The sequence below is a fragment of the Anser brachyrhynchus genome (assembly GCF_964034855.1).
Source record: "Anser brachyrhynchus genome assembly, chromosome: 1".
NCBI classification, from domain to species: Eukaryota; Metazoa; Chordata; class Aves; order Anseriformes; family Anatidae; genus Anser; species Anser brachyrhynchus.
The window spans coordinates 147,531,271-147,543,270 of record NC_137694.1 but is presented as its reverse complement, the minus strand read 5'-3'; the positions used below and the strand labels follow the sequence as shown (position 1 = coordinate 147,543,270).

The 12,000-nt window shown below is 42.0% G+C and overlaps 1 long non-coding RNA gene across 1 annotated transcript in view; it reads left to right on the top strand.

The window, feature by feature from the left end:
- The window catches only part of LOC308188250, a 45,864-nt gene that overhangs the window by 10,184 nt on the left and 23,680 nt on the right, over positions 1-12,000 (top strand). The window contains exons 4-5 of the long non-coding RNA XR_013945289.1: positions 10,052-10,114; positions 11,575-11,664. This is a non-coding gene — a long non-coding RNA (uncharacterized lncRNA). The remainder of the gene's footprint in view (positions 1-10,051; positions 10,115-11,574; positions 11,665-12,000) is intronic.

The window sequence follows — 12,000 nt, the reverse complement described above, 5'->3', positions numbered from 1 at the left end:
AAGCTGTACTGTGCCATGAGGAGTGGCAAGGATTATCTCCCCAGATACCTGCTGCAGTTTCACAGTTATCCTTCCACCCTTGAATCCTAAAAATGGATAGTTGAGGTATCTAGATAATTCTGGTGCACACCAGGCCAGGAGCAAAACAGCACCTACAGAAATACTTAGAAGAGAAGGGATACGGTGCAGTAACCAAACATACCAGTAGTGCAGTGACCATTATATATAACCTTTAAAGCAGAAGTACCATCGTAATCCAGTCTTCAGCATAACAGCTTTGCTTTGGCTTGGTTTGTTAGGAGCATAAAATTTTATTGCTGCAAAGATAGTATACAAAGAGCCAAAAGGGTTTTCCAAGACGAAGAGGTGAAATAGCTCTGGGTGGCCCAGACGGTTTTACTGATGTAACGCCCCATTATCTCCGTGAGGAGCAGATCCGAGTGCCCTTAACAGGTGAGGATGGTGCATTATGTGGGATTATGGAAGAAAATCTTTGGCTGAATATCCAGAACAGGGCATGGGTGGTGAAATGTGAAAGAGTAATGAAGGCTCAGCTGCCTTCAGGGCTGCCTCTAGTAAGGCCGTGGCAGAACCCTGCCGCCCATCTTCCTGCCCAGAGACTGAGCTGTGACCCGAGGTGTCACTTCATCACAGATTATCCCTAAGGGGCCTTGTTTGCACATAAAAATGTGCTTTGGCATGTGAAGTCCTGGCTCCTGCCTACCCATTTCAGTGATGCTGGGTAAGGTGAGACACAGCCCCTTCCAATAGCATATACTGATTCATAAGCTATCACGTTCATTGGCATGGCAGGAAAAAGATGTGTTTGCTAACCCTTACGCACATCAAATGTGCCGATGGCGATACAGTGTTCTGCAGAAGGTTCTGAGGGACCTCAAGGCTGAGCAGAGGGTGGTAGAGTCATCTCATTCACTGCCAGCAGTCCCTGGACATCACCCAAAATCACCTGTGGATCCTCAAGTCCAGTTCAGTTGGAAATGGGAATTAGCAAAAGAAGCACTTGCAGACATCTGTGTGTGTGGAACCTGAAAAGCAACATACAGAAGACTGTATCTTGGTAGCCTACATATAAGTCTAAAGGAACACTATACTATATATAACTATATACCTATATACTATACCATATATAACAATATATATGTATAAGCATTTATATGTTTACCAGCATACGTATAAGAGTCACAGTTTAAATTCATGACCTTGAAAGTCAAGAGGCATTGATTCTGAATGAGATCAATCACTGATGAGTCTCTGGTAGGAAGCAGTGCTTTGCATTTCATTACATTGTCCCACAGTGGTAAGAAGTTATATTTTGTTGGGCTTTCTGAACTAGGCCCAGTCCAGAAAAGCACACACAAGTGTGTATTACTTTAGGCATGCCAAAAGTCCTTTGTGAATTTAGCCAAGCTGCTTATGGTCTTTCATGGTGTGGAGCCGTAAGTCTAGATTCCCAGATCCAGATCCTAAATAAGAACATGGAATTTCAATGCCTTTCTGGCATTAAAGCTCTTGGTTGACTCCTGGATATTTTCTTGTAAACAACCCTCAAAACCTAAAATTAAAAAAGAAAGTAACCAAAAAAAAAAAACAACTGTGAATCTAAATGCTGTCTAATGAGCTTACAGTCTAAACCAAACACTCTTCTTTTATCAAGAATGTAAAGTATGGTGAAATCTGCAGAAAGTGCCTATGTTACTAAGAGTCTTAAAACTCATTCAGAAACGATCTTAGCAATATAAGGCCAGGCTGGATGGGGCTTTGGGCAGCCTGGTCTGGTGGGAGGTGTCCCTGCCCATGGCAGGGGGGTGGAACTAGCCAATCTTTAAGGTCCCTTCCAAACTAAACTATTCTGTGAATCTATGACTATGAATATAAAAGCTTAGTCTAAGCAATCTCTACTTCTCTTTCAGGGGATTTCCTTAGTTAACATACAGAATTCAGGTTGGAAAAAGCTCTTGCAGTGTAAAAGGCTCCAAGTCTCACAGAAATTTGTTAGTGTGCAGTAGGCTGTGATGGGACTCATCTCAGTAGGACAAGGTAGGATAAACAGTATGTGGATATCCAGCTGCATAATCATTTTCCTAGTGTGCTTGTTGGCATGTCCATGTCACATCTAAAACTGAGTCTTATGAACACGAGCAGTTCTGTGAGCAGAACCGAAATAAAATTAAACCAAACAAACCAACAGGCAGATTGCATTGCACAGAAGTTGCTCGCTGTTTCAGTGGGGACATGGCAATTGAACCCACACTGAAACAGCTCCTCCCAGCTTGCCAGGCTCCACCTGCTAGATATAGCATCCAGAAAGATGCTGTGGAAAGAGCAGGAATGGAGGCTTGCGTCAGGCAGCGGTGGCAGCGGCATCTGCAGTGGAGCATCGAGCACAAGCAAGTCTGCTGACTCCTGCAGTTCAGAGCTGACACGGAGGTAGGAGGTGGGCATGGAGAATACTCCTCTTCAGACATCTTTTGCTTTTGACACAGTCAACCTTAGTAAGGTGTTTCACGGATGCAGTTATAACGCCAGCAGGCCAGCACTGCTGTGCCCAGCATCACATCTGCTCTCACCCATTGGCATAATGCTGACAGGGGTGAGAGCAGTAGGAAACCTAAATGCTTTTGTTTCTTCATCTGTGGGAAATCTACAACTGGAATCAAAGGGTTTGCAGTGAGGAAAATAATTAAAAATAATAATAATAAAAAAGCCCAGGGGAAGCTGACCGGTTTGAAAGACTTCAGCTTTGTTTACATCCACTCCTTTTTCCTTTTTCCTCATTATCTGGGACTTTGAGAGTAGTGTGGCACAGACACATCTTAAAGCGGAAAGGCTGGGACACGCATGGAAACGTACACGCTGAATCAGATTCCAGTATCAAATCAAGATATTCTTACAAACAGCAATAATAGTGTGCTCGGGGTTGCTGTTATTTGTAGGCTCAAGACCTATGCAGCGTATCTTGACTCAAAAGACCTTGTGGCTCCCTGCCACTGCAGATGGGACCGACTGAAGTTTTCAGCAAACCCTGTTTATATTTACACATTCCTGTCTGGTTGAAAATTGCTTCTTTTGTTTTTGTGGGTCCTTTTTGTTTTGTCTTTGTGACTGCAGAGTATTTGAAAAACAAAACAAAATAACCTGAAATGTCAGTTATATCTACAGAAGACAACAGTGACCGCCTAGGATTACTCGAAGCACTCTCTTTCCTGCAAAGAATGATAAATTTATATCTGTTTTTTATGGAGGGGAAATCCTCAAGTCCTCCAGGAAACTCTCTACTGTTTAGGCAATTTTTGTTGTTGTTGAGGGAAACAGTAGAGTTTGGGGCATTGCTAAAATGTGTTTGTGTCTTCATAGTCTCCTGAACATCTGTATGCAACGAGTGATTTCCCAACTCTTCCTTCCATCACAGACACAAAAACCTTTCCTACAAGGCTTTACATTGGTATGGAAGTTGTGTGACAGTGTCATGGTCAAATAGCAAGGTTTTGAAGCCGTTTTATTTTTCAGACAGCATATAGCAAGCATCTCTTTTCAGTTGCCTCTATGACAGAGATCAGGGACCTCTGAGTAGTGATGAAGTTCAGATCTATCTTTTCATTTTGAGCAGCTAATTTTTCTTTTGACTTCTTGTTTTTAAAGTTGACTTGCTATCCAAAACAAATGAAGTGACAGAAACATGTACTTCTCCCATTATAAAAAAAAAAATCCAGTAACAAAGAACATCTAAAAGAGATAAATGTGTTTCTACTAAACCTATGACAATTAGTTATGCCAGCAAAATTGAGGTAATTTCTTCATTGTTGGGTTCTCCTCTGTCTGACAGCCTTTCCACTGTTATTCCATCAAAGCCAACAGAAATAATCAGGCTCAGAACACACAAATCAAGGTCTTTCTGACATTCTCACAATGCAAGCAAAGATCTGAAATTGAAATATATTTCAACCCTTTGTTGAAAACAAATGTACCTTAACACAAAGCTTTCAGCTTCTGCCTTCTTTACAAGGAACATTATTTTCATCCTTACTTAATTCTCTTTTGAAACTTGTTTTACTGTGCTGTCTCCCCTCTTCCTCTTATCCATCTGCAATATGCAAAATGTACTTCCCTTTCCCCTTCTGCCTCTGTTTTACTTTCTTTTCTCTCACAGTGGGTGACTCAGGAGAAAATGAGGAGCGTGTCATCTGTTCTGCAGAAGAGACATGTACAGGCCAGCATATTCTACTATTTTTCATAACAGCTTGACAATATTGAATCATTGCATCTTACAAGCCACTAGAAGTTGCAAACCTAACTGTGAAACTTCACATTCCCCTTACTGAATTATTTTTTCAAACTGTAATGTTCATTTATCAAGATCTTTTTGAATTTCAATCCTGTTCACCAAAGCGCTTGCTCTCCTGCCTGGTCTACAAAATTGGAAGTAGTAAGTACTAAGCATACTCTTCAATGCATTATTCAAGTTATTCTTGAAAGTATTGAATAGTAAAAGACTCCAGCCCTTGGAAACGTCCATGTCACACATCCTTCTATTCTGATCATGAATTACTGATAACATTCTGAATACTGTTCTCCAACCACTTTTTTACTTCCCTTGATTATTTTTGAGCAACCTGGTCTGGTGGGAGGTGTACCTTCCCCTGGCAGGGGTGATTTAGATAGGTTTAATTTAATTCAGGGGTGAATTAGATGATCTTTAAGGTCCTTTCCAACCCAAACTATTCTATGATATGTTCTATGTAACCTAGATGAGGACGTCATGTGAACTGGTTGCAATATCTTGCCAAATTGAAGAGATATTGCTCTTCCCCTATCTACAAATCTGTTGGAAAAAAATTAAATAAATCTCTTTCCTTCTCTTGGAAGGACATTGCCTTATTTTGGCATAACCTGTCCTTGGGAAATCTGTGCTAATTAATACTTTTGTCCTTATTTTCTTGGTTTTGTTTTGCTGTTGTTGTTTTCTGAGACTTAAAAATGGCTGTTTTGTATCTGCCTGTAAAGCCTTTCATAAGGAAATGAAATTGCCAATTCAAAGCCATTCAGAAATAAATGGAAAGTTTTACGATATGTGAATTGAGCAAATTATGCAAAATAAGCAAGATGGTCTCAATGCACTTTCCAATAGGCAATAGGCAGGCATCACATTTGACCTCCACATGGTGACTTTGTCCTTTCTGAATGACACAATAGAGAAGGGATGGACGGAGTGATATATATATTATATATATTATATATATTTGGAACATGCATATTTCCATTTTGAGCAACCTCAAGTCACTAATGGTTGTATTAAAAGCTGGATGAAGGGGTGAAATGTAAGAATGGGAGATGAGCTGCTTTAAACCAAACCTTGCTTATTTTAAAGTATCTCTCAACACAGAGAACAAGGTCCCTCGGTCATTAGTGAAGTTACTTTGAGTAGATCTAAAGAAGTGTCTAGGAATGGAAGGGAATCCAGGTTATACCACCTGGTGTGTTGCTCCTTCACTGGACAAGGTGTCTCTAAGGATCTTCTTGCTCTCGCACAGGTCATTTTCTCCTGAGATTCTTCCCATAATGCGCGATTTGGGGACGAGGAAGCAGAGCAAGTGCTGATGCCAAAAGTCATCCCTCCATCTGTACCTCCTCAGGGCTTAAATATTTGTTGAAGCAGACTGCACATGATAATTTAGTATTTACCAAAAGACAAAAATTCCTCATGGCTTGATGTTATTTGATTTTATTTGGCTTTCAAATTGAAGCCCATGGTTTGAAGATGCACTGCATGGGAAGGATTTCAAATCCCTGCAGCCTTCCCATCCCTCTGCTCTGGTAAAATTGCTGACTTTGGTGAAAGCCAAGTTGGGTGTCCTCTGAGTGTGTTTGAATGCCATTTTGTATTTGATCCACTCAATTAACTCACTGAAAAATATATACATTAAATACAAATAAGAAATTGGATTAGGTCTCATCATTGGATGAGGTCTTTCATCCCTAGTCAAGGTTAATTTTTAGAGTAGATGGACCGAAAATGGAAAAAGGCATGGCCGCTTATTGTCAAACCATCCCTGCCAGTGACATCTTGATGATTTGCTGTCCCCTCCAAACCAGACCTGACAAAGCTGATACCACAACACACATTACACAGGGGTACTGTGGCAGGTCACAGACAGTGTAATCTGTATTTTGTACACCTGAAGAGGGACATAGCTTGCTTACATGCATCAGAGCCAGCAGAATTTTTGCATTTTTGTTATACAGCAAAGTGCTCCCTTCTGCAGGTCACTGCAAGCGTATTTCTGACTTGAAGAGAACTAATCATAGTACTAAATACTCCCCTTGGTAGCGAGTGAGCATAGCTCATTTATTTGATTTAACAGAAATAAAATAAACATAATATTTTCCTTCTGGAAATAAATGGGAATAGCGTCTTAGAAAATTAATCTAGAATAGATGTTTAAGTCATGAAAAATACCTTTCCTTTTTGTTATTTCAAACCGTAATCATTTGTATTCATTTTTGGCTCCTTCAACAGCAGCTAGTGGCGATGAAGTAACCGTAAAAGCATAAATCACTGAATTGGACTTTAGTGAGTTTTGTAATATTGTGACCTATATATTCCTATTAGGTTACTTGCTACACTTGCATGGTTCCAAGTTGAAAAAAATGTGTGTTTCTTTAGGAGCACATATCCAGGCAGTTGGAAAAAAGCATACAGAGAATAATAATAAAGAAGTATGCAGCCGAACATGGAAAGACAAGGCTGTGAGTTACTGCAGTTGTACTTTTTCTCCAAATCCATCTGTTTATCATAAATTCTTATGTCTGTGCAAGTGTATTAAAAGATATTCAGTGATGTAGTAGTTACTGGAATCATTACAAAACCAACAAACCTGAGGAGAAAGCCAGTTTTTCAACATTTTATTTACTATACAGGACAAGCAATAGAACATACTTGTAAAACTTTGAAACTTCGCAGTTACACTCCCCAAGCACTCTGTAAGAAAAGCCGAGTTTTGCAGCAGGTTTCAATTACGTCCGTGGTGGATTTCAGGACTGTTACATCAGCTCCTATATGCTGGTCAGATTGAGAGGCTAATTAGGGTGGATGAACTGTGTAAATAGGTGGTTGTGGTTCTTCTCTGGGTTATTTCAGCTCCATTTTCTTCTGCTAACACTCAGGCTTTTCAAGCAGAAGTCAGTGCTTTCAAAATAGCCTTGTAATGAACTGTAGGCAGAGTTTTGCTGGTTCAGATATCAGGCTGGTGATGAAATCCCCTTCCCTAGCAATCCAGGAGTCTATGAACATGTGGGCTATGTGTGTGGCTTGTCTAATCAGATTTATTTTAAATACTTACCTTATGCAAGCACAATTTCTATTCCATTATTCAACAGAAAAAGTACGATATTAGCAACACAAACATTTTCCCAGTTTGATCATTAATAATCAGACTGTGGTGCTTGAAGAATGTGTCTTACATGGAAGGGCGAGTAGACTTCACAAAAGATTAAGTGATTTGTTATTTGGTGATGTTTTATAAGCAAACTGAGCATTGGGATGAAAAAAAATAGCCATAGACTAAATATGGCCTCTGTGAGCTTTTAAAAGCCCCACTACAGAGTCCTGCCAGTCCATTAGGAAGACAACTGCAAAATCAGCAAGCCAAACGCCATCGTCAATTGCTTGTCTAGACATAATCCTCCCACCTCCTTCTCAGTCCTCATCTCTCTCCATTCCTGAAATGCCTCGGCAGTGACTGCCTGTGCGTCCTCGCAGGCGAGCAAGGAATCCCCATGCGGCAGCCCAGACACCCTGGCCTTTTATTTCTTCACGCCATTTGACTCAGGTAACGAGTTTCCACAGTGGCCAGAGGAAAGTGAGAACTGAAACAAGTGCTGCCGGTGGGAATAGATGAATGCGGGGTTGGAGGTATTTTGGGCAGATCTAAGGGGGCTGGTGTCTGCATGGCCATGGCGTGGGGTGCCTCTGCGGATGGTGAGCTTGCCGAGCCACCCAAGAAGGGACCCGTCATTGCTTCAAGCGGTGCCCACCAATGGAGGAGGGATGTCTCCTCATGTGGGAATTGCAAAATACCTCCTAGGAGAAGGTGCAGGCAGCTGTGGGGAGACATTTTGGTTCTACTCCCTTTTCCTGGCCCTCCTCTCTGCCTCTTCCCCTCCGCTCTTGGCAAACTCAGAGGTGAGGAGCTGCAACCCAATGCTGCCGATCAGGTGCCGGGTACCCACAGAGCCGTCAAAGGGCTCCAGTCATCTGAGGACTGCAGAGGTCTGGTGAAACGCAGGATAAATTGCCATCCTGTCATTGCATGGTTGGCCAATGACTTAAGAAGAAATTTAGTTCAATTTCCTTTCTGAGAGAAAACATTGTTTTGAAGTGAGTCTGTATGTTTCACAGATGTGTCAATATACTGGCTGACACAGCTCCTATATTCCAGAAAATGAATATATTATTTCTTCTTCATAGGAAGTCAAAGAAAGAAGGGAATGGGCTGAAATCACATGCCAGTATATTTGTTATTTCCAAGCTCCTAATTGAGAAAAACAGAATTGCACAATATTTTGTGCGATTTCATCCATGATTGTTCTCCAAGGGATCAAACATTACAAGAGACACTCATGTGGACAGCTGGGCAAATATCTCCTTAAAAATTCCAGCAGGATGAAGAACAAGATATTCTGGAAATCACTCAGTGCAAAATTCTGTCCAAATTCAATTTGAACAAAAAGGCATAGCCACAAATGAAACACGTGGCCAGTTTATAGGCTTCAGGGGCATGTACTGCTTAGTTAAACCTCTGCTGTCAGGTGGAAATAACTCCTGTACTGTTAAAAGCTATAAGCATCAACACCTATAGCTCTTCAGTGCTTCTTGTGGTTGGGGCATGGCCCTCTTTAGTTTAGCTGTGAAGAGCTATCTGGCAAGTTCTGTTTCTCTGGAAAAGCTGAACATCCGCAGTTTCCACAGCAATATTCATGGCATATTCATGGCAGCTAGGGAAATTCTTAAAAATTCCAAAAATTCCAAATTTTTCCAAGAATTCCAAAAATTCTTAATTTCCTTTGAATGCAGTGAGCTCTGATATGGGCATGGAGGATATTGGGTTAATGGCCATGTTTTTTTCATACTGCAGTTCAGTGCCCTGATGAAACATATAGCTCTTCAGTACTTAAACTTAGGGGATCCAAGATAGTTCACTACTCAGTGGTGCATTTGTCAAGACAGTGTTTTGCTTGTGATATCTGTGTGCCATGCATGTATCTGAAGGGCTGGGTGGCTAATTTCATGATTGTACAAGACACAGGAAGAGGAGCACATGTTCCAAGCCAGAGGAAAAAAAGGTAGACTACTGATCCCAGAAATACAGCAGTATTAGTATAGTCTAGGATGACTTGACTGGGTCCGAAATCACCTTCAGTCCTGGCAATGATGCTGCAATCGCAGAGGAATTTATAAACAGAAGTCGTTTTATGTCACCAGACCGAGCGAGACCTGCAACACACGTTTTGGCTGAAACCAGCACCATAAAATTCCTGCTGTGGGACTGTTCGCCCACGTAATGTTAGGACAATAGTTACAGACCATAAAGACCAGTCAGGCTCTCCTTCTGCCCATCATCCTGGCCAAAACAGGATAATGCTCTGCAGTGGGTTTTGAAAGCTTTCCATTTCTTCAGCAGGAGGATTACTGGGACAATATCCCACCACCTGAGGGACTGCACCAGGAGGAGTTTCACCCATCCCATCTGCAGAGCGGTTTCCCCAGCAGCATACACAGAGGAGGGGAGCTATGTCCCAAATCTCAGACATGCATAATCAAGGGACACTACCATCTGGCTCGTATTTCTGCTACTACAACACTTTAAAAGCCTGTATCTGAGTCACTCGTCTCTGCGCTGTGTTCAGATGCCCCTAGGCTTTGCTGCTTTCCAAATCTTTTTTTTTCTGAGTTCATGCCTCTGGGATTTCACCTTGTGTTAACTTTGGCTTTTAAGGCTGAATGCAGGTTTTGATCTCACAATCTGTTTTGCAGATTTCATGGCTGTAAGGTGGAGAGCTGTTCTCTCAGCAGTCCAGCTCTGCATAAATCCTACAGGTCAGTCCTTAATGACTAGACAAGTTTACAAATCAAGGATCACTGCTCATCCACAGTCTTTTAGCAGCTAACACATTCTCCCACATGCATGAGGGAATCCAGCAAAGTATAGTAAGCAAAAGAGTCAAATGAGGGGAAGAAAAATCTGCAATACTATAACTAAAGCAGCCAAAGAAAACAGAATTCTGGAACAGCAATTATTTAAAGACAAAAGCTCTTACACACAAAAATATTAAAGTATGTATTAGCCTGATTTCTAAATGCAGTGTGACCTGCGCAGCCATAGTGCCTTTCTATCTTTAACCTCCTTTCAAACCAATTCTGGCACACACAAACCCTTGCCAATTTTGGTTAGACGTGTCTGCAGGTAGCAATTTCATAGATACCACATGCTTACAAGGTCAGCAGGCATGTAGAGGAGAAAAATTCAAATAAAAGACATCATGAAAGGAAAAAGAGGGAAATCTCCATCATTACCAGCTCTGTGTTGCAACAGCCAGCATGTGCATGGCACCAGGCAGCAGAGCTGGTGAGGTGACACAGGCCGGTATAGGTGACATGGGAAGGAAATGGAGATATTGTGGGGAAAGGCTGGGAGCCTTGGGAAAGACACGAAAATATTCCTTTCCCCTTTTTTTATTTTAGAGTTGTAGGTCTCTTCCCTCTTAGGCTTTCTGTTTTTTCTTTTTTGAAACTAATGACTTATGAATTCAATTGTATATGGGATAGGCAGTAAGCATAGTCATTAAAATAAAATAATAATAAAAAAAGAACAGAGAATGCAGAGGCAGTTGTTGGGGTTATTGTCATAGGATGCAGAAGGTCACCAAACAGAAAAATCCCACAAGAAACCAGACTTCATTGGTTCTCCTGACACCAGGACCAGCTGGGTTCTTTCTGGGATCTTTTCCCCTCCTATTACTTTTCAGCAGTCCTAAGTCACAAAGTTTAGGGCATTGCTTGAATTTTTGCACCATTCAGCATATGCAAGCCGGAGGCTATCTTTTACACGAGGGTGTCAGTGGAAAATAAAATTAAAAAAAGGCTGCTCGAGGCATCATTATCTTGCAGTGTGGGTAGTCATGTGCACCCTATAGAGTGAGGGAAAAAATGTTACCAAACCAGAACCCCAACCCTACCCCCCAGGTGACAGGGGAGTTGACAGCCTGGGGGAGGACCTGCACCTCTTCTGAGGAGCACTTTCATCTGTTGGTTCCACAGGCAGTCCTGAGCTTACCTTCTCTTAAACCTACCGCAAAAATTAACCCTGAATGACAGCATTTGTGGGGCGGTGTTTACAGGGGATGCTCACAGAAGTTTTAAAGAAGCAATATGTAAAAGAAGATTTAGGTTTGCCCAGCTGACCCACAGTGAGGTGGACATGGCTATAAGTTCAAGGGAAGTTTGCTCTCAGGGATATCCCGTATGATGGTATCAGACTTGTTCCTCTCATCTGGCAGGTGCCAGGTATGCTCAGCTGAACTTGCAGGAGTTACTCAGCTTTCTCCTGGGGTCCCCAAACCCTTATCCTTCAGCGACCCAGCAAAAAAGTAAGTCCAGCATTACCTCGGGCTACCTCATTGTGTAATTTCAAACATCTATTCCCTCAGGCACAGGCGATCGCAGCAGATCCAATTTACAGGAGCTGTCGTCTCATGCACTGGAGCATCATGCTGGGCATCATGCTGGGCATCTGGTCCCCATGGTTCCTGCCCTGCTAACGCCGCCGATATTTCTGCCTGTGTGGTGACCTGTAGCTGTGGCAGCTGGGCTCCCGTTCCCCATGTGCCCCTGTCACATCAGCAGTAGCACCAGGGCGAGTTTGTCTCATCCCAGCAGGCAGGAGGAACAGTTATATCCCTCCGAGATTTTAACCAAAAGACTCT